This window comes from Pogona vitticeps, chromosome 1 (genome assembly GCF_051106095.1).
Source record: "Pogona vitticeps strain Pit_001003342236 chromosome 1, PviZW2.1, whole genome shotgun sequence".
Taxonomy (NCBI): Eukaryota; Metazoa; Chordata; class Lepidosauria; order Squamata; family Agamidae; genus Pogona; species Pogona vitticeps.
The window spans coordinates 200,242,527-200,266,219 of NC_135783.1; positions in this window are offsets into that span (position 1 = coordinate 200,242,527).

The following is a 23,693-nucleotide window of genomic DNA, read 5'->3' on the forward strand; positions in this document are numbered from 1 at the left end:
AAGCAACACTATCTGGCCCATCTCCCAGGAAAAAAAGAAAGAAAGAAAACAAACATTCCCTTCCTTGTCCTCTTCTCTGCCTCTTTCCGATAGGAAGTTTTCAATTTTAATTTTTCCCCCCTAAAAAGGTATAGTGCTAGCTAGGCTTTAAAAAATCATTTGCTTCCTCCCTACCCTGACCCCTCACTGTGGAGCAGCAATGGAAGTTTTTAATTTCCCAGTATTGTTAAGTGGCTAAGCTGTCTGCTGAAGCCACTTAACGATATTTGGAAAATTAAAGCGCAAGGTTCAGTTCCAGAAATTGCATGTGTTGGAACCTAACCAAAATGCTACCTGAACCTAAAAAAGAGTGGGCCCTGACAGCCAAAAAAGGTACAGGTAGAAATATCTGGGGACAGGCTGGTGCACACTGGGACGTACATCATGTGGTTGCCACAAAAAGGAGGAAACCAGCTCATCCACAGAATAGAACAATTCCTGTATAATCACACCCTGACTTTCATTCAGTATCATTTCAATTCAAACAATTCAAATCTTCTGCTTCAGTAGCTCCAGTGCAATCCTGGTGATCTACAAGCATTTCTACTATGGTTTAAAAAAAAATGGAGAACGGCCACAAAGAGGAAATTACTTTACCTAGTTAGCGAACTTGTGAAGATATTGTTCTTCTGGCTCCCTCTATATCTTCATAGAAGGCATCGCCTCCCACCATATGCTGAGGTGAACTGTAAATTAGTTGATATCATAAAAGTACTCATGAGAGGCTTTTGTAATTAGCCCTGTTATTAGTGGCCTACCAGCAATGTTTCATGAAGCACTGGGGAAAAAATGTTATCAGCTTCCTGTATCTTTGGCAAATTCAGTCAATATGCTATTCATCATTATGGCAAACATGATACTTAGGTTTTTGAGGTGGGGAGAATCCAAATAAATGGGATTTTCTATGCTCTTCCCTTTGGTGTCTCTCTCAGGTTTACAGCCAGAAACCACAAAATACTATCTGTTGCCTGCGAACAAAGTGGGTGACCGAGTGGGAGGTGGGGACTGCTGACCAGAGAGCCTTGTGTGGAGTCATTTAAAGAGTCTGGATGAACTATGGGGTAAATCCAAATTTTCCCCTCAGGGGGTCTTCACAGGAGGGGATGGGGAAAAGGGTGTTGATAGTCTTCGAGAGCTTTTATTTTCACACAGCATATACCAGAGGCAGCCAACAAGCATAGCATATTATGATGAGACAATTCGAGCGCAGGCCATTTAATGGCTGATCTTAAAAAGAAGCGGGGCGAGGAGGAGGGGGGGAAAGAAAGTAACCAGAGAGGGTATGAGCAGTAGGGCCGCTCCCCCCATAAATCACAAAAGTGAGCAGGCAAAGGTCAAAAGAGCCAAAGCCCAAAGAACATTAACACAGAGGGTATAAAGATTTCCTCAGAAACTAATGCTTGCTCTTTCTTCAGAGAAAGCAGACGCCTTATCTTTGTAAGTTTACAGAATGGAGCCAAACGAGCGGGGTAACCGCTCTGTCTAAACCCAGGCCTGGCTCTTTTTAGCAGCCTGCAGTCATTTAAGCCTTCGGAAAGCCTCCCAGGAGCCAAGCGCCTGCTTAAGTAGATGCTATAAAAGGTCCCCGAGATTTACAAGGAACTGCTCCATGCTAAACGAGACACCATCTGATAAACAAGCAATTTTAGCTCCAGGCTAAATGATGCTCTTTGAGGCTTTGATTTACAGGGGCTGCCCATGATATATTTGTGCTGGAGGAGAGTTTTTGTCATGGACCTGCTGTGATCACTCATCCATGGACCCCAGTTAGGATTCAGCTTTTCCCCCAGGAAGGTCCGAACATCGAACATCGTCTGTGAGGGGATGAGAAAGACGGGATACTTCTCTCCTCCCCCCCCTTTTTCTGGCACTGTCTGTTTATTTTGTGTGTGTCTGTGTGTTTGGTAAATTCCAAGCATATGAAAAACCTTAATTTAAGCAAACCGTTACAAATACTTGCCTAGCTTCTTAGGGACAACGTTATTTTTAAAACTTGAACTTAGACCTATTTCGTATCTGAAAAATATATGAAAAGAAGTCCCAGATGGGCTTCCTGGCCTCATTTTACTTTCTTTTAAAGAAAAACTTGAGCAAATACAGTTTACATTGCTGATATATAAACACTGGCAATGCTGCTACTTGGAAACATGTTCCCATTGATTTTCCAATCCAGATTGGGGTTGGAGGAGGCACCTGGAGTAACTGAAGAAGGCTTGCCCTCCGTTCTCCAGGAAACCCCCTTTTACCTACTGCTCAGTAAAGAGACTGATTACTGGCAGAACTGAATTGCCTCCTTTAGACTTTTGCTGAAATCCAAATACCGAGTCCGCCCCAGAGCTTGTAAAATCCCATTTGAATGTACATAGTTACAGTTATAGTTCCAACTCCCCACCCTGCAAGTACTTAATACTATTCTATTTTTTATTTTAACTTTCCTGTTTCTTGGCAATAACTAAGGGCTCAATCACACACGCCGAAAGAATCATTTCATTTTTGTGTCTTTTTCGAATCAATGCGTTTTTAAAGTTGGTCATGTGGTATATATATCGGTGGGTACGCACACGTTGTTGTGAAAAGAATCATTTCATTTCCAGCTATTTGAACCATTTTAGTAGACGACACTTGGCATTTTTTAAAAATTGATTCTTTTTTTTGGGATGATGCTGGGGCAATGCCAGCCTCTTGTTTTTATTTTATTTTATTTTATTTTATTTTAACACTTTGCCGATATATTGAACAAGCAGTACAAGGCTGGTGGCCACCCAGGAAAGGGAGGTGGGGGAAGGCTGACTCCTTCTGAGCAACGTATGTGTCTTTCTTTCTCCCTTTAAACAGTCTCAAGCAGGAAATGGCCTTTCTCTGTAAAGTTTATTTTTATTTATTTATTTATTCTATTTATATCCCGCCTATCTGGTCATTGCGACCACTCTAGGCTTCTGAGCAGTGTATTCTTTTTGGGTGCCACAGCATCCCAAAAACCCTGATCCCCTTCGCAAAGCAAATAAATCGACAGCAATCTTCACAAGTGCAGAATCAATATGAAATAAACAGACACAACATTGTTTAAACCAACCCCAACGGAGAGAGGAAATAAACCATTTGCCGAGGCAAAGGAATCGATGTTAGCCGTGCATCGTGTGAACAGAAAAAACTGAAACAATCTACAAACACACAAAATCAGTATAACTGGGGTTATTTTGACATGTGTGATTGAGCCCTAAAATAGTTAGTTTTGAAAAATCTGAATGTGGTAGCATTCAAAGGCATAATATAACACAGTTCTACATTTGTCATTGAAAAAGGAACTAATTACAAGTACGTAACAAATCCTTTTGATATCACTCCTGTAACTGTCTTAGATCCTTTTTAAGGAGAAAGGCAGGATAACAATATCATAAACAAACAAATAACACCCAGCTCAAGTCAATTCTTTCCATTCCATTCTCTGTAGGAATTAACAGTCACACTTTCCAAAGGGAATAAATAACTTCAATTGAATCCAGTGAATGGGTAGTTCCAGTAGCAATGGAGGTGGAGAAATTCTTGATGACCAGCTAGTGGGCATCAGCAGTAGTAAAAGATGAGACAGAAGATATTTCATAGACAATGGCAGTGATTCTCAAGCTATCTCTTGTTAGTACTGCGCAGAGGGCGGCAATGGTACTACTTTTGAATGTTTTGTACCTCAAAAGTCCTCAATGAGATATAGGCACTTCACATAAGCTCTGACTCATTGCCATCACCATTGTCATTACAGAACGCTTTACAACTGAGCAGCACCATAAATGATTTTAATATTTTTATTACATTGATTGATTGATTGATTGATTGATTGATTGATTGATTGATTGATTGATTGATTGATTGATTGACTGATTGACTGATTGACTGATTGACTGATTGCCACATTTAAAGATTAAAATGTGGCTGACAGGGGGAAAAGTCAGAATCAAAACCACAGAGCTGATCATAGCTCCTTCAGGCTGGAGCAGCTCTTAGACCAAGGTGTGTGTGTGTGTGGGGGGGAGGGCATGGTTCTTGCAGATTTCCTTTTGTGGGTACCCTCCTCCCACCTTGCTGATCATCAGCCACCCTTGCTCTGACTGATGCAAGGGCAGGATTATTAATAATGGCGTCGATGAGGAATCTGATGGCTGCTAATGTGGCTTTGGGAGAGGCATGCAAATGCACCAAACAGCACAATCCGAGTGAAGAGCATAGATCACCTTGCGTTATAACAGGTGCTAATGACCTTGCACGCTCTGTTTCCTTTTGCAGGGCTCCCTGCAACATGCTTACTGCTGTGAGCAACACGAAGCGGAACTACGGAGCAGCAATTAACATTTGGAAGATAAATGGCATGGCACTGAGCAAGGGAAGCGGCTTGTAAGGCTTGTAACTTGGACCCCAGCAGGTATCAATGAGGAAATGGTAGAACAAACAATTCGTTGATGGCCTGCCAGACGTTAACAATCCTGTCAGATGGAATTTGCAGAGGGGGACGGAAAGAGAGAGCCCCAGCCCCCAGGGGGCGTGTACGTGTGGAAAGTATTTGTTTGGAAGGGCAAAGACACAGGTGGCCCATGGTCAGAGCAGGGGAAGGCACCTGGAACCCACAGCATTGGGGTGCAGTGCTCCTCCTGTTAAGACCACCTGCCCCCCCTGGATAAAGACATGAAGCTACACAGAGAAGGCTGTAGAGCAACAGCTGATGTGCCAGCAGAAACAGAAGGATGGTCTCCTGGAAAGGGACAGGGTTGCGGCCACCACTCATGCAGTTTAAGCAGAGGAAATAAAATACCAGACTCTCAGTGGCTTTCGTTTGCACAGTCCTGCACTTACATACACAGGGGATAGGTGGGATACCATTTCTGTCCTTTTGTATCAGCACATCCTGAAGGCATATTTCTGTGCATGATCTGAGCACGTCGCATCCCTCCTGCTTTGTCGGATCATTTGTGTTGTTCCTTTTTTGGACAAAATGGCCATCTTTTTAAAAAGTAAGAAAATAGCTGGAATTTTGGGAAATAATCCCCCCAAAATGTCCCAACAGGTTTTTTTGGCCAAAAATTATGAAGAAAAGTAATTAGTAAATATAAAAATGCACAGGAGAAAGTGCCAGTGTTACCACCTGTTATTCTGTCTTTGCCCCCCCCCACAAAACACCACCCCAGAAACAAAAACAAAACCAAGCCTCAAAGTCATTACGACCTTGCTGCTGCCAAATGTACGTACTATTAGTTAACATCACAACTGAAATCCTATCACACAACTTATGCCGTAGAACTAGAATGACATCACGAGCCAAGGCCATTTGTGAGGGTTCATTTCCTGGCTCCTGATGATTTTCAAATAAATCACTAGTCTTGGTGTAACATTTATTGCATTGTTCAACAAAAAGCCAGTGTCGGCAAACGTGTTCCAACCTTTCAACGGGTCAGACATGGGTTTCCACTCATCAACTTTGAACGGGTTTCCCTCTTGAATGTCTCAGTGTCCTGGCCAGTCTAGGGATGTATCTGTGACAAACCCAGACCTACTGGGATATGTCACACAGTTACACTAAGCTGCCACCAACCATTCCCTATAATAAGTCACACAGACCAGGGATGGATTTTTAAACAATAAAAGAATAAGGTTTATTTTAAATACAAACAGGGTAAATAAAACAATCAGGTGAATAAAATAAAGTAACGTGGCTTATTCTTACACACACAAGCATACAGTTTGGTTCACCTAGAACCTTTAACTTAAAGCACAGACCCTGAACCCATCAGTTCTAGCTAACCCACAGACACCTGAACTTATCAGGTTGGTACTCTGACACACAGTAGTACCCTGTCAGACACCCAGACTCCCACAACAGCTTCTTCTTCCCCAGCTGCTGCTTCGTCCCCACCCAGTGTCTCACAGTCTGTCTCAGCATCTACTCTTCACCACACAGGCATCACATATTTATACAGTACAGCCCCTCCTCCTGATGTCCCGCCTTCCACTCCCCATAGGATGGAACTTTCCCTCCAAACCCATGACAGACAGGTAACATCAGTGCTGTTATGTAACACCTCCCCTCTTTAAAAGTTGTTTTGTAGGGGGAAAGCTAAAAGTGCTTTTCACCAAAAAAACAACCTGCATAAAATACACAACAACATTTATACATACCATATAATACTTACATATACTTACACTCCAAGTTAACCATAGCAAATATGCATTTAAACATTTTACCATATACAGTACATCAATTTACCTTTATTAATACCAACCAAATTCAAAACCAGGTACATTTTAACTTTTTGTTTTCATTATATACATATAGTCCATGTTCTTTCGCCGTCTTCAGTCTTCAGGTCTTCTTGATAAGGCGTCAGCAACACAGTTCACTGACCCTCTGACCACCTTCACTTCAAAGTCATAGTCCTGTAAGTTCAAAGCCCACCTCATAAGTTTGCTATTGTGGGTTTTCATTGTCTTTAACCATTGCAATGGTGAATGGTCAGTACACAGAACAAAATGTCTTCCCCAGATGTAAGGCTTGGCCTTCTGGATCGCGTAGACTATGGCCAAACACTCCTTCTCCACGGTTGCCAAATGTCTCTCACCTTTTTGGAGTTTCCTACTCAGGTAGGACACTGGATGCTGGTCACCATTCTCATCCTCTTGGCACAGAACTGCCCCTACCCCGCTGTTAGACGCATCGGTGTAGATGATGAACTCCCGGTCGAAGTCTGGAGCACGCAGGACAGGATAGTTGATTAACGCCTCCTTCAACCTCTGGAACACCGCCTCACAGTCGCTGGTCCACGGGATGCGGTCATCAGCCTTCTTCCTCGTCAGATCGGTCAGCGGAGCCGCAATCTCGCTAAACCTCGGGATGAACTTTCTGTAGTAGCCCACCAACCCAAGAAATGATTTGACTTTTTTCTTGGTGTTGGGTCTAGGCCAATCACGAACTGCTTCTATTTTGGCCTCCAGGGGTTTTATCACTCCTCCCCCTACCATGTGACCTAAGTATTTTATTTCTGGGCTACCCAGCTGACACTTGCTGGCCTTTACTGTTAGCCCTGCTGCACTTAACCTCTGCAGCACTAACTCCAGGTGTATCAGGTGATCTTCCCAGGTATTACTGAAGATCCCTATGTCGTCAATGTAGGCCACTGTAAAGTCACTGAGCCCTGCCAAGGTCTGGTCCATCAGCCTTTGGAATGTGGCTGGTGCATTTCTGAGACCAAAGCTCAGGACTCGAAACTCATAGAGACCAAAAGGGCTGCAAAAGGCAGTCTTTTCTTGATCCCTGGGATCAATTCTTAATTGCCAATATCCCTTTACCAGGTCCAATGATGAGATGAACCGACAACCCCCTATGGTTTCAATCAGGTTGTCTAGCCTGGGCATTGGGTAGGCATCAGGAGTGGTTACACGGTTTAACTTCCTGTAATCGACACAAAACCTAATGCTCCCATCAGGCTTGTCCACAAGGACTATCGGAGAGGACCAAGGACTAGAAGAGGGGACGATTATGTTCTCCCTAAGCATCTCGTCCAGCTCCTTCCGCACCTTGTCCCTATAGGGTCCCGTTACTCGGTATGGGGATACTGCCTGCGGGGGTGCATCCCCTGTGTGGATCCGATGCATCACTCCCTTCACTATCCCCGGCTTGTTGGAAAACACCTGTTGATATTTCCTAAGCAGCATGTTTAGTTCTTGCTGCCGGTCTTGGGTGAGTGCAGGACTGATATTGACCTCCTCTGGGTTGTATTTTACTTCCCCTCTACCCTCCCAGAAGGGTAATTCAGCTTCCTCACTCTCAGCTGCTTTTATCGCGAATAAAACCCTCTGTTCCCCTCTGTAGTAGGGTTTTAGGGCATTCACATGAACCACCCTCCTTGCTTGGTTCTCCTCCTGCTCTATTAGGTAGTTCAGGTCTGACATCTTGGAAATGACCCTATATGGTCCTGCCCATTTGAGCTGCAGTTTATTCTCTCTGCAGGGCCTAAGCCAAAGCACTTCCTCCCCTGGGTCAAAGTGCCTCTCTCTAGCTTTGTGGTCATACCATGTTTTCTGTTTGACCTTCTGCGCTTGCAGGTTTTCTGCTGCCAGCTCTAGATTTCGCTTTAGGTCATTCATCAAGGTGTCTATGTAAGTCACAACGTCTTGTGGGTCATCCTGGGTGATCTGCTCCCAATTTTGTTTGATCAAATCAAGGGGCCCTTTCACCCGTCTCCCAAATAGAAGTTCAAATGGACTAAACCCGGTACTGGCTTGTGGCACTGATCGATAAGCAAACAAAAGGGATTGCAGCTTCTGGTCCCAATTGTTTGGATTCTCTGCCAAGTAAGCCCTAATCATGCGCATTAGAGTCCCATTGAACTTCTCAGTTAACCCATTGCTTTCAGGATGATAAGCAGTGGTTTCCTTGTGCTTAATTCCACAGATCTGCCATAAGCGTTTCATGAGCTTTGATGTGAACGATGCGCCCAAATCTGTGATTATCTCTGAGGCAAATCCCATCCTGGACATATACCCCACCAAAGCATCGGCCACTGTGTTAGTTTCAATGTTAGTCAGGGGTATGGCTTCAGGATACCTTGTGGCATGGTCCACAATTGTTAGGATGAACCTGTTCCCCCTCTTTGTGGCCTTGGGCAAAGGTCCCACAATATCCACCCCTATGCATTTAAACGGAGTGTCAATCACAGGCAAAGGGCACAACTTTGCTTTGGTCCTATCGCGGTTATTCCCCTGCCTTTGACACACATCACATTGTTTACAGAACTCCCTGATCTGTTTCCCTATGTCAGGCCAGTAGAAATTCTGTGTGATTCTCTGCTGTGTCTTGTTGACCCCTAAGTGTGCAGCAAACATGTCAGAGTGCCCCCTTTGTAAGATCATGGGGCGATACTTTTCAGGTACCACCAGCTGACTTCTGATCCCATCTCCCCCTTTTGAGATATTCCTCAGGGTTTCTCTATATAAAATCCCCTTTTTCTCCCGAAATCTCACTGGGGTCTCAGGTGTTAGCTGGGCGTCAGTCACCTGTTCAAAACACTTTTGGAGAGTGGCGTCTGCCTTTTGCTCCTGTCCAAATCTGCTGTCTGTGGTTAAGGTTTCCACCACAGCTTCTGAACTTCCCCCACCTGCTTCCGTCTCTGGCTCATCATTACCCCCCTGAACTGTCCCTGTGGTGGCTTGTGAGCGTGTAATCACTAGCACCCGTTTCACATGTTCAGCCAGGTCATTTCCCACGAGCACGGCTGCTGGCAGAGTCGATGAAATCGCTATCCGCCAATCTCCCCTCCAGCCTTGAAAGTTGACAGGTACCTCTGCTACTGGCAGAGAGATTATCTGCCCCTCAATCCCTGCCACCTTCATGCTCTCATTTGGGATTATAAACTCCCTAGGAATAATATCTGGATGGCACAGGGTTACCTGGGAACAAGTGTCCCGCAGCCCCCTATACTGACGGTCAAGTATTCCTACGTCCACCCCGGCTGTCTCAAACAACTGAGAATCTGTTTTTACCAGCAAGCAGCGCTTTACCTCCCCAAGAGGACCATTTTCCTCAGCCTGATCAGCATAGGTAGCTGTTCCAGACTGAGTAGTCATGGCAACAGGCTCCCTCTGTGACAATGAGCTTTGCTCTTTCTGGACACAGAACACAGCTTTTGGCTTGGTCCCACTGGAATTCTGAGGCACCATTCCTTTTAGCTGCTTCAATTTCTCACATTCTGAGATCAGATGACCCTTTCCCTGACAGAAATAGCATTTTCTAGTGTATTTGGATTCTCTCTCCTCTGGTTTCGGTTTTCCCTCCAAATTCTGAGGGCTTGGTTTCATGCCTGAGGGCTTCCCTTCACCATGGGCCCCTCCCCCTTGCTGGCTTTTCCCTGGTCCCTGAGAGTACTTGCTGTAGGTTTCTTTGGGTTTACCTACAGATTTCCCCTCACCCAAGGGCTTTCTTATTTGGGAGATAAAATCTGCGATTTCTGCGGCTGCTGCCACAGATTTCGGTTTCCTTTCCCTCACCTGGAATTTCAATTCCCCCTGCAGGACTGAATAGAACTGTTCCAGGGCTATCAAGTCTTTAAGCTGCTCATAGGTCTCTATTCCCTCCTGCGATAGCCATTTCTCAAGCAGCCTCACCAATTGGGCCCCCACTTGGGTAAAAGTTTGTTCTGGTTTTTTAGTGAGGGACCTGAATCTTTGTCTCAGCTGCTCTGCATTTATCCCATGTCTTGCAAACACCAGTTTTTTAAACTCTGCAAAATCTTTCATCAATTCCTCAGGCATCTCGGCATAAACCTCAGCCAGGCTACCACTGATTAAAGACCGCATGATGGTCATCTTCTCAGTTTCCCTTACTGAGAAGTCCACAAACGCTCTTTCCACTAAGGAAAAGAACACCTCAGGACAATCTCCCTTGTGGTACACAGGGAATTTCTTCAGGTCAGCCTTAGACAATTGGCCTCCCTCAGAATCCCTATTGTTATTATTGTTCTGGTTCATCATTTCCAGTTTTCTTAATTCAAACGCCATTCTTTCTTTTTCCAGAGCAATTTTCTCTCTCTCTAATCTTTCTTCTTTTTCCAATTGCCTCATCCTCAGTTCATGCTGTTGGGCTATGAGCAATTTTCTGAGTTCTGGGTCCTGCTCTCCTGTGCTGTCACCTTGCACTGAGCCAAATTCATCCTCAGAACCTTGGTCAATCTGGGGGTCTTTCACTTCACTCATGTCTGCTATCTGGCTTCGAGTCAAGGGCATAATCCCCCCTCAGAACGGGCTGCTTTAAAAAGTCAAGCCCCAGAATAAAACGACCACTTTTTTCCTTTTTTTTTTCTCAGAACCAGCTCTCCCCAGAGATTGCTGCTGTTCTTCAGCACTTAAATTGCAACAGTATCGAGTCAGAGCCTACCCCCCTCTGCTGGGCCTCTCAGCTGGCAAGCTAGCTCGCTGTTGCTACGCAGTTTTGCCTCAGCGTTTTCCCGCCAAAACTAGGCTGCCTCAGAGCACCTTAATCTAAGTCTCCCCAGTTGGCACGTTCTTCTACTAGCGCACCTCCCCGTGAGGTACACCTAGAAGATTACCTACGCGCCTCAGACTGTCCCTGACTAGATCCCCCTTGCTCTGGGCACACTTGCCAAGGCTTTGCTGGACCGCTGGACAACTGGACCAGTCGTATCCCACACGCTGGACACCAATCAATGTGACAAACCCAGACCTACTGGGATATGTCACACAGTTACACTAAGCTGCCACCAACCATTCCCTATAATAAGTCACACAGACCAGGGATGGATTTTTAAACAATAAAAGAATAAGGTTTATTTTAAATACAAACAGGGTAAATAAAACAATCAGGTGAATAAAATAAAGTAACGTGGCTTATTCTTACACACACAAGCATACAGTTTGGTTCACCTAGAACCTTTAACTTAAAGCACAGACCCTGAACCCATCAGTTCTAGCTAACCCACAGACACCTGAACTTATCAGGTTGGTACTCTGACACACAGTAGTACCCTGTCAGACACCCAGACTCCCACAACAGCTTCTTCTTCCCCAGCTGCTGCTTCGTCCCCACCCAGTGTCTCACAGTCTGTCTCAGCATCTACTCTTCACCACACAGGCATCACATATTTATACAGTACAGCCCCTCCTCCTGATGTCCCGCCTTCCACTCCCCATAGGATGGAACTTTCCCTCCAAACCCATGACAGACAGGTAACATCAGTGCTGTTATGTAACAGTATCAGGGTTCAATAATGGTCCGTTCTCCCCTTCCAATAAGGGAACTGTGTCCTCGTCTCGGTTGTCCACCCAGGCAAGTTCTTGGGAGGGATCGATCATCTGCCAGGGTCCTCCAAGTGTCCCTTCTGCTGGAGTTCCCACATCCTCCATTCTAACCTCTCTCTCCTCTCCCTTTCAACCTTCTCTTTCTCTTCTCTTAATTTCTTTCTCCACTCCTTGATCTCTCTTTTCCCCCACTAAGATGGTTTTGGGGTGTTTTCTCGCCTCCGCCTAGCATCAGCCTCCTCTTTGGGAATCCTTGGTTTCTCCACCTTTCCGGTCCATGGATCCTCTAACCATATCCACTCTCAGCCTGGTGGTAACTCCCCTTCACCCCCTTTTTATATCCACTAGTCCTGCCTCCACTTCTATCCACACTTTTCACTCGGCTCCCACCAAAACAGTCCTGGTCTCCTTGACCGTTAGCTCTTTTAAATCCTCCTCTATCTTCCCTGGGTCTGGTCCAGGCAGTCTTATGTTCCTGGGAGGGGGAATTGGCTGGGTCTGAATTTCCTTGTTGGCAGTAGGCGGGAGGGACGGCACTCCCGTGAGAGGAACATTACTCTCACCTCCCGTCTTATGCCATTAAAAATCCCTAGTTGCCTGGGATGCCTCATTATGTTTAAATGTATTGTTTATATGGTAAGAATGGTTAAGTGTGCTGTTTTGGAATGCATTGATTTGGTTAAGGATAAGAGGAGCTAAGAGAAACTAGAGGAGCTGAAGGTTTGGTTTGGGTATTTAGAGCAGTTTGGTGGTGGAAAGATTGGAAAGAGTCTGGTTTTCAGTAAAATTGCTGGGAGTTTGAGGGGGAAAGGGATGATAGGGACAATGAAGAATTGTGCGGATTGAATTTAAAGGCTAGGAATAAAACAACATCCTCTGGACACGGTTATCTCAATCAAATCTTATTACATTCCTTCAAGCTGAGTAGCGTGCAGCTCAACAGCTAAGGGTTGTGGAGGTGTGATCAAGGCTTGAGGGAAGGGGCAATTCAAGCTTGGGGGCAGCTAAGAAAAGAGACAAAATACATGAAGATTGTTAAAAGGAATATGGTTATTCCTGCAGTTATTTAGAGAGACCATTGTTACCTGAACTGTCAAGTGGAAAGACAAAGAAGGTTTCACTACTGGTGTGTGAGAGGGGGCTATGGTGCATCCCCAGGCCAGCCCCCAGGTTTCACTGTTTTCTAAGGATCCTTTTTTCCTGGAAAGGAGTTCAGGAACTGCAGAATGAGGGTAGGGAATGATTTAAAGTCAGAAAAATCACTGAACCTGGTACCAGTTCAGGCTTTAAAATGTCCCTCTACTCTGTTCTGCAACTCTCAAATGCTTCCCTAAGATAAAGGGGATCCTTTAATGCGTTTAATGCATTAAACTCCGTTAAACTCCATTAAACTCTGTTTAATGTGTTCCTATTGGGGAAAAACTCACCGCTAAGCGGGAATACTCCATAAGGCCACCATTTTCACCGCCTCGGTAAGCAAGGAATTGGCGTGAAAACGCTGCAGGTGGCCATTTTGTTGATCCGGTGGCCATTTTGGAACTGCCGATCAGCTGTTTTCTAAACATCGCAATGGGAAGATCGGTTAGCGAAACGCTTACCGATCATCGCAATGTGATGTTTTGCCACCTAAAAGATTGCAATGCGATCACATTAGTGATCGCAAAAAACGCGTCGCTATGTGGATTCGTCGTTAAATGATGCGCTCGTTAAGCGAGGCACCACTGTATAGCCGATGGTAAGGAATGGCAGGGATGGCAGCCCGTCAACTTCAAGAGGCACCCATTTTCCAGCCCTAACATTCAAGCACCCCAAATGCATCTTGATCCCCCACCCCACCCTAAATTTGCTCTCTAGAGAGTTTGGTGCTGCATCCCTTGTTGAGTCCGGGCAGCCCCTAGACTTTCCAAGTCAAAAGTAATTGCCAATAAATCTTGACGAGAGAGAGAGAGAGAGAGAGAGAGAGAGAGAGAGAGAGAGAGAGAGAGACTTCAAATGATTGCTGTTTTTTTCAGCTAGATAAAAAGTGTGACGGAAGTCATGCCTCCAAGTGTAGGTAGAAACAACCGTGTGTTACACAGGAATGCTAGAGCTTTTATAACATTGGTGACACAAGGGAAGGGGGGGCAGGAATGGGTGGTTCATGGTACAAAGAAGTGGGAGGAGAAATAGAAAAATAGCTGGTTCATGACTTATTGGCATGGGGTCACAGGAATCCAAAACTTTTATTGGAGTGGGAATCACAGGAAGGATGGAATTTTACAACAGCAATTATGGAAATACATGGTTACATTGTTGTATTGTATTGACAGGAAAACAATTTATTATCTTGCAAAGAGGTCACAAGATTGGATGAATAAAGGAGACTTCCAAGGTGATAGGAAATAATGTTTGTATAGGAAAAGGTATTGCGTAGTAAGACTGTCCAGGTGCAGGAGTTCAATTTGCATAAGATTGGTCATACTTGCCTACGGGAAGAGAGACAAAAACCCAGCTGTGTCTGTTGGTGGAAGGAATTGTGGTGGTCACAGCCTCCTAAAAGGTCGTTGGGCATTTGGCGAGTGTTTGACCGGCATTTATCTACCTTTGTGCTGGATCAAGTCCTTAGACCTCAGCAGTGTGTAGCATAAGCCCTTTGAACAAGTCTGACCTAAAAAGAACACTTTGCACTTACTCAGTACTTTGCAAGTACAGGCACATGGGCTTTGTGATACCTTAGAACTCACAACAGCTCAGTTAGGTAGGACTCTTAAATGATAGCAAGTCTGTAGCCCTCTTCACCACTGGAATTAGCCAGACCCTGCTGTTCAAGAGACCAGTTCTCAATAAGGATTTTTAATAATTTTATTAGAAAGAGTTTCATTAGAAATCAGTTTATATTGCAAAAGCATTAACATTGAGAACATATTCAAAGATCATTGCAGTTAAATAAGATAACTATTTCCCATTAAAAATAACAAACTCTGAAAGCTAATCTAGAGTAGGCTATACTGGGCTAGGGTGGGCTAGCCCCCGCCTCTTTCTTTCTCCTTTACTTACATCCTCTCTCCTTCAAGCTACATGCTCATACCATCATAATGAAATGAAATCCATCATCAGAACAGAATCCATCATCAGGAATCATTGAATTCACTTCACATAACCCATCTTCCATTTTCTACCCTCCTAACTCCTCCCTTCTTCATGGTCTCTTCTGGCTGTCTGGCTTTAGGGGTCGTACCACCTCTCTCCTTCCCCCATTCCCATGAGAGTGCAGGTGCTGTTTATGTCTTCTCCAATTAGCTTGGGATGTTGAGTCTTCCAGGGCCTCTCGATTCGGCCTTCAGATTTATCTCGAACCACGCTGTACCGATCTTCAAGAAAACACTCTTATGGTGCATAGAAAAACACATTCCAAAGTCCCTCAAATCATCTTTGCACAGAACCTATCTGACTCCATTTTACATTTCTCTGACTACATATCCCATCATCATGACATGCTTCTAACCACATATCCCATGATCATGACAGGAATGATCCCTGCTGTGCCTGTTTGCTCCTCCAATCTAGATTGGAAGGCAAGATAACCTGACCTGGTGAAGGAAAACCTGGCCAGCCTTATTGTTTTACAGAGACTCTTTGAGGGAACAAAAAACATGTACATATATGTATAAATCTGGCTGTGTTTTATCTTTCCAAACTGTATTCTGTGTGATCTGATTAGAGGTGTGTTCTTCTTGTGTGTTTCATGTAGTGCCATGGTCCCTTTACCCTTCCCACCTACAAAAATGCTTTTTAAAATGAAGATTTGTTTTTTGGTAGATGAGAAGGGATGCAGCGCCAGGTTCCCTGCCTTTTCCAAGGGTCCCCAAGTGGGCATGTGTGACTCTTGGATCCCTGGGAAGTTGTCCACTGAAGATGGGCACGAACTGCTAGTTCATCAGCAGCACCCGGAGGAGGCAGGGTGGGGTGCTGCTGCTGAATGGGTGCCTGTTGGAGGGGCTGGGGTGCCGAATCACCAATCAGCTGTTTGGTCGGGAAACGAACCGTGCCAAACCAGCCGTTCGTGACCATCTGTCTTGCCCACCCTTTGCTCTAAACATACCCTGATATAAAGTGTCAGGATAAAAGAATAACAGAAGTATGTTTATTTATTTATTTATTTATTTATTTATTTATTTATTTATTTATTTATTTATTTATTTATTTATTTATTTATTTTATATCCCGCCTATCTAGCCAACTCAGGACCACTCTAGGCGGCTAACATCATCAGATAATAAAAGTATACATACATACAACAGCGTAAATAATAAAAACTTTACAAAAATAGAAACCAAGAGCAGCGGGAAAGAAAAGAAACATCAGGAATTGTCTGGAGGAAAGGCCTGCCGAAACATCCATGTCTTCAGTTGCTTCTTAAATATACCCAGTGAGGGAGCCCTGCGAATCCCAGGAGGTAGATTGTTCCAGAGGCGAGGAGCCACCGCCGAGAAGGCCTGATTTCTTGTCTTCTCCTTCCGGGCCTCCCTCGGCGTTAGGCTCCTCAGCCTCACCTCCTGGCTCGCTCGAGTGACACGGGTACAACTTGGTGGGAGTAGGCGTTCCGCCAGATATCGAGGCCCTGAACCGTTTAGGGCTTTATACGTAAGCGTCAACACTTTGAAGTCGATGCAGAATCGGATGGGCAGCCAATGCAATGTGGCCAGAGTGGGCGAGATATGTTGGAATTTTCTCACTCCACTGAGTAATCTGGTCGCCACATTCTGCACCACCTGTAGTTTCCGCAGCAGCCTCAAGGGAAGCCCCATGTAGAGTGCATTACAGTTGTCTAATCTTGAGATTACGAGCGCATGCACCAAGGTGGTGAGCGCCCCCACATCTAGATAGGGCCGCAGCTGGACTATCCGCCTGAGATGAAAAAAGGTGGTTCGGACTACAGACGCCACCTGGGATTCCATAGTGAGCGCCGGGTCCAGATGGATCCCCAAACTGCGGACCCCATCCTTGGCAGGGAGGGTCACCCTCCCAAAAGAGAGGGAGTTTCCCAAACCCCTCACTGTGGGGACACCCACCCTCAGTACCTCCGTCTTTTCTGGGTTCAGCCTCAGCCCGTTCTCCTGCATCCATTGCAGTACGGCCTCCAGGCAGCACTGAAGGCACAGAACGGCATCTCCTGCGGTTGGCAAAAAGGAGATGTAGAGCTGAGTGTCATCTGCATACTGATAACACAAGGCTCCACACCCCCTGATGACCCCACCCAGCGGCCTCATGTAGATGTTAAATAGCATTGGGGAGATAATCAACCCCTGTGGAACCCCACAATTGAGGCTCCACGGGGCCGAGACTCTCTCCCCAAGCTGCTCTCCCTGGGGACGGTCCTCCAAGAAGGAACGGAGCCAGGCCAATGCCAGGCCACCTATTCCCAACTCAGAGAGCCTCCCCAGGAGAATACTGTGGTCAATAGTATCAAAGGCCGCTGAGATGTCAAGGAGAACCAACAGAGACACTTTGCCCCTGTTGGCCTCCCTCAGTAGGTCATTGCACAGGGCAACCAATGCCGTTTCTGTACCATGGCGCGGCCTGCAGCCCGACTGAAATGGATCCAGGGCGTCTGTTTCATCCAGGAGCACTTGAAGCTGATTGGCCACTACCCTCTCGACCACCTTGCTTAAGAACGAAACGTTGGCGACGGGTCTATAATTGCCAATTTCATCCGCCACCAAACTAGGTTTCTTCCTAATGGGCCTAATGAGTGTCTCCTTGAGGGTAGATGGGAATCTGCCCTCAAGGAGAGACCCATTAATTATTACCGTGGCCCATTCTGTTGTTGAAGGCCTGGCTGCTTTGATTAGCCAGGCCAGGCAAGGGTCCAAGGAGGAGGTGGTTGCACGGCAGCAATCAATCACCCTGGCCACAGAGTCAGGTGTGACAGGCTGAAAAGAGTCAAGCATCACCGGGCAGGATGGAGCACTGGACATCTCAGCTCGACTCACTGTATTCAAAAAAGGAGAGAGGTCCCAGCGGATGGCCTCCACTTTTGATTTTAAAAATGCTGCAAATTGGTCTGGCAAAAACCTAGGGGGAGGCCCATCACCCAGACCAATTCCGGATAGGTCGCGTACTATACGGAATAGTTCCGCCTGCTGATTGGATGCCTCGCTTATCTGGTTAGCAAGGTATGATCTACTGGCAGCCTTTACCTTGGCAAGGTAAAGGTTAGTAGCGACCTTGACAGCTATCCAATTGAAATCCGTCGGGTCCTTTCTCCACTTGCGCTCTAGCCATCTCCTGACCTGCTTCAGCGCCCGAAGATCCTGATTAAACCAGGGCGCTGGGCGGTCTCTGCGGCGGAGAGGGCGTTCAGGAGCGATCGTGTCTACGGCCCTAGTCACTGCGGCGAACCAGCCGTCAACCAGAGCCTCGACAGGAGCGCCAGCCAGGTCAGCCGGTACACCTCTCATGGCTTCCTGGAATCCAATCGGATCCAGTAACCTTTGAGGGTGGGCCATGACAATAGGACCCTGCTCCCTGCGAGGGGGGGAGAGCCATTTTAAGGGTGCATTTTATTAGGTGGTGGTCCAACCATGACAAGGGTACCGACTCAAGGTCAGTCACCATCAGACCACTCTCGCTCCCATTAGTGGAAAAAACCAGGTCAAGTGTGTGGCCACCCATGTGGGTGGGGCCGTTAACATGTTGGGACATGTTCAAGAAGGCCATGGTCTCCAAGAACTCCAGAGCTGGCCCAGAAGTCTCTGCCCCGCATGCACGTTGAAATCCCCCAAAACTAGTAGCTTCGGGGAACCCAGCAGTGCCGCGGAGACAAAGTCCACCAGCTCCGGTAGGGAAATGGCTGGGTCGCGGGGAGCACGGTAGCCCAGCAAGATCCCAATACCATCCCTGGCCCCAATCGACACATGGAGGTCCTCAAGACCCGGCTTTACCACTGAGGAGCGCCTAGGGACCTCCAAGTTGGATTTGTGGACAATGGCTACTCCCCCCCCGACCCTCCAGTCTACCCTGGTGCTGGACACCATAACCGGGTGGACAGATGAGTGCTAGAGGGGGACCCCCCTCTCCGCCATTCCATGTTTCAGTTATGCAAGCCAGGTCTGCATCCTGCTCCAAATAAGATAAGATATGCTGGGTTTTATGAGATTCTGAAGCCATGCACAATATGTGAAGAAAACCTTGCAGGAGCAACGTCTTTCTTAGAAGGTCCATGCAATATTCACAGGTAGATCAATTACGTTTAGATTCATGGCGTACCGACGCTCTAAATTTGAGTTCCTCCAGTTGTTGTTGGACTACAACTTGCCATTCATTTGGCTGGTTGGTTTTGGTTGGTAGGAGTTGCAGTTCAACATCTGGAAAGCTGTACTTTGCTTACCCCCACCCTAAAGAGCAACTGCTGGTTGGCTTGTGCAGCAACAAATCCAAATCCAGACTATTTATTTATTTATTTTAAATATTTTTATCCCTCCTTTCTCCTTGATAAGACCAAAGGCAAAAAAGTATTATTTCTTCTCTTGTACTTTCCCAATAACAAGACTCCTAATTTATCTGCTTTTGGTAGTCCTGTGGCCAGTAAATTTTGCACCAAACATCTTGACTCACATTTGTCTCAGCTGTTCTTGTCTGATTACTTATTATTAGGCAGCATCACTTCAACACTGAAATCTCATGATCACATCTCCTGTTTAAATTTTCCTGCATTTGAATGCTAGGCTCGTATTGTTCCACAGATTGCAAAATAAAATGAATTGGGATATGTTCTCTCCGATTGGAAAAGATAGAATCTATGTAGTGTAATCCCAGAAAAAAGGGGGAAAACACACAACATGAAAGTATGTAAAGTAAGCAGATTGCTTTCGACGGTAACAGTCCTGAAATTGTCTAAAGTGTCATCAGATAGCTGCATACCAGTATTAAGCTCTGTGAATGGCAAAATTCAAAGCAGCTCGTTCAGACTTTGAATTCATTATTTTCTATAAGCTTGAAGAGTTGCAGGACTATGCTGTTGGTCTTAAAGGTGTCCATGAGTGCTGTGGGGCTGCCTTTGGAAAGTGTTTGGGAACTCCAGAGGGTCCAAAATGCAGCAGCTAGATTGCTGACTGGGGCTGATTACAGAAATCCAGTCACACACACACACAAACACGCACACACATGGACACGCACATGCACACGCACGCACACGCACGCACGCACACACGCACACACACACACATACACACACACACACACACACACACACACACACACACACACACACACACACACACACACAGAGTTACAGCAGCTCCATTCTCTGTTGATCTGTTTCTGGGCACAATTCAAACTGCTGGTTTTAACCTGCAAAGCCCTAAATGGCTTGAGTCCAAGCTATCTCAAAGACTGCATCTCCCCCTATGAGCCTGCCCAGGCTTTAAGATCATCAAGAGAGGCCTTTCTCTCAGTCCCAGCATCTTCACAGGTGTGTCTGATGGGGACACAAGAGAGGGCCTTCTCTGTGGCTGCTCCCAGACTCTGGAACTCCCTCCCACAGGAGGTTTGGCTGACTCCATCTTTGCTGACCTTTCTCTTCAGGCAGGCTTTCCCTTAATAACTGGTGGGCTGAGAGGTTTTTTTAAATGAATGGTTGTGCTCTGTTGGTTTAAATGTGTTTTAGTATTGATTTTATTACTGTTTTTAATGCAATACTTGTTTAATTCTTTTTAAATATTTGTATGCCTACTGTTTTTAGTTTTTAAATATTATCTTTTTAATGATGTAAGCTGCCTTGGGTTCTTTTTAAGGAGAAAGGTGGGCTATAAATGAACAAACAAAGAAACAAACAAATCTGTCGATCTGTCCATTTAACAGCTGCATATTACATCCAAATAAATTCCGCGGACTGCCCTCTGTAATGGCAAAGATCTGTTTCCCTGTCTGTGTCAGAATGTTGTCCTGTTTTCAGTGGTCAGAATCGTGTGAGAGCTGTGTGCCTCCTAGCGACTGTTAATGTTACTTGATTTCCTCAGGAAATTGGAGCAGCCCCACCTTTCTATTAAGGCATTGACAGGATACACAATCCCTGCCGACTGCATTCTATTCCTTACAAAGCCGCCCTTCAGCAGGCAATGCATACATATTCTGCTACCATGCTAATCTTTTCTGAAAGTTGCACTTACCACCTACGGGACGATGCTAAATGCTGCCTTATGAGGTATTTATCACCTCTTTTTCCCTCCAAGGACAGAGCTGAAGTAGCAGGAAGTTATTCCAACCTCCTGCTGCTGTGGCAGTGTTTCCCAGAAGAGATTCCAATCATGTTCCCTACTACCTCAGAGCAAAACACTGCCACTCTGTTTGCTAAATGCAGATTAGCTGACCATGGCAATGTTGGTACAACTCCAGGACCAGCCCAATATATTTGTTTCCATACCGGCAATGGGGTGGGGTCCTCCCTCACATCAGTGGCAGCAATCTCATTTAGCTGGAGCAGGATGCTTTTGTGTGGAACACAAAGCTTTGCCCTCCCAAGACAGGCAGATGGCCAGAGTGCTTGTCTAGAGCAGCCCAGTGGTTGCCTTACTCTGCCAAATAGTAGGGCTGACCCTGCAGTCAAGGTGGAGTCGAAAGAAAGAAAGAAAGAAAGAAAGAAAGAAAGAAAGAAAGAAAGAAAGAAAGAAAGAAAGAAAGAAAGAAAGAAAGAAAGAAAGAAAGAAAGAAAGAAAGAAAGAAAGTTCCAAATAGTTACAAAAACAGCATTTCAAAATACAAAAACAAAGTATAGACAGACTTTCAAGCATTCAGGCAGAAAAGCTAATCTCAGTAAAGTTAATATAGCTTGTTTAATACTCATATCTTAGCAGAGAGACAGTGTAGTTCTGGGGGTATACTCAGAGTGTATCCTCTGGTCCAGTTTCAGAGGACAGCAAATGGACTCAGGTCTCCTCATGAGTCAGGCAAAGCTCTGTCAGGCAGCAAGAGAGCAAGGCATAATTTTCCACAGACATGCCAGCTGAGTATCTAATTTTCCAAATCCATTTTTATACAAGTGAGTGAGCCATTAAGTACCTGTTGCCTGCATATCTTAAGTCTCTTTCATGTTCCTTCAGAACAATAGGCAGCTTCCTGATTTGATGCCATTCCCACTACTCAAATCTACATAATTCTCTGGGAAGGAAGCAGGCTGAGTCCTTTCAGGTCAAGGGTTACAGAAAAGGCATTAATATCCTTGTGGGGTGTACTTTGATATGTCCTTTGATAAAGATAAACATAGACGGCTCTGCTGCCTTGCTTCGCCATTCCTTTGAAGTGTTCGATAACAGGGGATGAGTTGGAGGTGTGAACTGTCCATTTCTACACTCACCTATGCTTGTGAAGGAAGCTTCCAGACTCACAGAAGCATAGGAGGGTCCACCAACTGGATTTCATATTGCATACACACCAAGTTTTCAATTTCTTCAGAAATTTGATATAGTTTAGGACTAAAAAAATGTGTTAGTCTAAGATTTTCATCCAACCCTGAGCAGGGCAGTTGTCCTTTTGCTGACCTGTCCCTTTGCAGGCAATTCATCCAAGAGTTAAAGTAGAAGGGGCAGCCTAGTTGCACAACACGCTGCTCCGATTTGGAGGCAGGCCAGAGTGAGCAGCTACTGTATGCAGGGTCAGATGAGGTCTTATTGTCTTATCTGGTTGCCTCGCCCTATCTGGATGAACACTCCCAAGCACCCTTCAGCCATCTGCAGTGCTGCCACAGCAGGGGCAACTGGAGGTTGTGCTGGCACTCCCCTCACAGCTCGTAAGCCATCACGATGGCGCTTGAAGCAAGGCGGCTAGACCCTGGTGATCAAGTTTTCATTCCAGACTTCTTACAAAGCCAGCCAACTAAACCTGTATATTGCCATGCTGGACTCATGTGGTGCTGGCATGGCAGTCCATGTCAGCGATTATGTTGAACTTCCATGGTAACTTGTAGACAAGTTCTGACTTGTGGTACAGAAATATTCTAAACCTCTGCTGGGGTTAAGGTGCTCTGAAGTTTTCAGGGATCCTAGAACTTTTTTTGGCGGGGGGAAGGAGAGACATTCAAGATGATTGAACAGAATTTGGCCAACTTGCAAATACATCTTGCATCTGCTTATTTCATGGGCCAAATAAATAATCTGTGATGTCCTACTCACTATTGCTAAGCATACAAGCATACATACAGCTGAGCAGTAAATGTGATGATGTTTGAAGTATGCACGGGGCAAAATCCTGTTGCTTAACTTTGCTCTCAACATAACCCAGATTGAGTGCTGGAAACATTTAATTTCTGCTAATTAAAGCTTTTCTATCCTATACCCCCTGTTTTAGGTTCTGATGCTGCCTGGGGATACCTCGGGAAACCTTTGGGAGCCTCGGGATGGGGAAGGGGTGCCTTTAAAGGTCAAATTTTGTTACCAGACCAGTAGCATTGGTTCCAATCGCAGTGGTGGTGAGCCTACAGCAATTTTTAACTGTTAAAGCCCCCCTCACATCCCGAGGCTCCCAAAAATTTCCCCAGGACAAAAGGGAGCCCTAGGACACCTCAGAATCTAAGATAGGGAATAGGAAACTTTTAATGGGTATCAATTAAATGTTTCTAGTGCTCAGTCCAGGTAATGCTGGGTGCAAAGACACAACAGGATTTTGCCCACTGAAGCAGCTCCAACATGACTACTTTTCTGAATTATACTTTGAAAGCACAGCTTAAAAACATATGACTTAACACTGCACTGAACCCTACCTTCACAATTCCCAGTTTTCGTCCATGCATTTGCAGACAATAAAATTTGGGAAGAGAGATTAATGAGTGAAGAAACCTGGAGCTGGAAACTGCCAGCTAGATAATGTTCCTAGTGGTTTGGTGACTG